Below are 1,290 nucleotides of genomic sequence, written 5' to 3'. Positions count from 1 at the left end.
TTTTATTGTTACATGTATAATAAACAATAAAAATGTAGCAAGAAGTCAAATTTGGAGTACAGGGTATTTTAGTTTTCATAGCATTAACGTAATCATGTAATATTATGTTCATTTTGTGCAGATTATTTTGTATAAATGCACTTCCTTCGTAAAAATAAAATTTAAAAAGTGTTTGGATATATTTTTTGTCTAGTATTAATCTAACGATTCACATAAAAATCTGAACTGTTTCGCTGAAATATGCTGCATGCTATTTTTATGGTTATATAAAAATAGCAGTCTGTCAGACCGGAACTGGGACACAGCGTGACAAAAAAATTGCCTGGAAAGCTAAGAGTTAACTTTCTGTGCGTCCGTTAATCGTTGATTAAGTACGTACGGACCGTGTTCCGACAACTTTGAGTCTTGCGTAGTCGAACAACTTGATCTCTGACAAGTGTAGCGGGTTTGGCGCCCATTCTTCGCTGGCCTACCTCAACCAATCACGCAACACAATTCTGGAAACGTCTATACGGCAACGCCCCAGTGTTTTTTGTTAGTGAATTGATTGTGGAAACTAAATCAGTGAATCGGATTCTAGTTCCACAGCTGATGGAAATGCACTCCGTCTTCAGGCCACTAGCGGCCCATCGGGACCATCCGACCGCCGTGTCATCCGCAGATAAGGATGCGGAGAGGAGGGGCGTGTGGTCAGCACACCACTCTTCCGGTCGTTACGATGGTTTTCTTTGACCGGAGCCGCCATTATTCGGTCGAGTAGCTCCTCAATTGGCATCACGAGGCTGAGTGCACCCCGAGAAATGGCAACAGCACATGGCCGCCTGGATGGTCACCCATCCAAGTGCCGGCCACGCCCGACAGCGCTTAACTTCGGTGATCTGACGGGAACCGGTGTATCCACTGCGGCAAGGCCGTTGCTGATGAAAATAGGTGGCCACATTTAAATGATTACGTAAATTTTATATCCAGATCGGGAAAAGAAATACTTTTCGATAGTAAACTGTGCTTGCCTAGAAGGGCGCTTCCAACTTTAACAATCTGAAACTACACATAAGGAGAGCACCCAAATCTCAGTCAGAAAAGGTGAAGGCAGAGTCCGGTCGAGAGAAGCCAAAAAGAAAAGTCAATCTTCGGCATTCAGATATCGGCAGAGGAGCCAGTAGTAGTGATCCGGTTAAAAGAATACGGCAGAGAAGCATTGGAAAGTCTTTTGGCACTGTAGCAATTGGCAGCGGTGTGTCTCAAGCTAATGTGGGGTAATGAATAGTAAACGAATTGACGATTAACAAT

The 1,290-nt window shown here is 43.6% G+C and overlaps 1 pseudogene; it reads right to left on the bottom strand.

The window, feature by feature from the left end:
- Window positions 1-801: 801 nt before the first annotated feature.
- On the bottom strand, window positions 802-919 carry LOC124546308 (annotated as a pseudogene).
- Between the last annotated feature and the right edge of the window lie 371 nt (window positions 920-1,290).

The sequence above is a fragment of the Schistocerca americana genome, chromosome 8 (assembly GCF_021461395.2).
Source record: "Schistocerca americana isolate TAMUIC-IGC-003095 chromosome 8, iqSchAmer2.1, whole genome shotgun sequence".
Taxonomy (NCBI): domain Eukaryota; kingdom Metazoa; phylum Arthropoda; class Insecta; order Orthoptera; family Acrididae; genus Schistocerca; species Schistocerca americana.
Note: the sequence above shows the minus strand (reverse complement) of the source record. Positions and strands in the feature narration are given on the sequence as shown.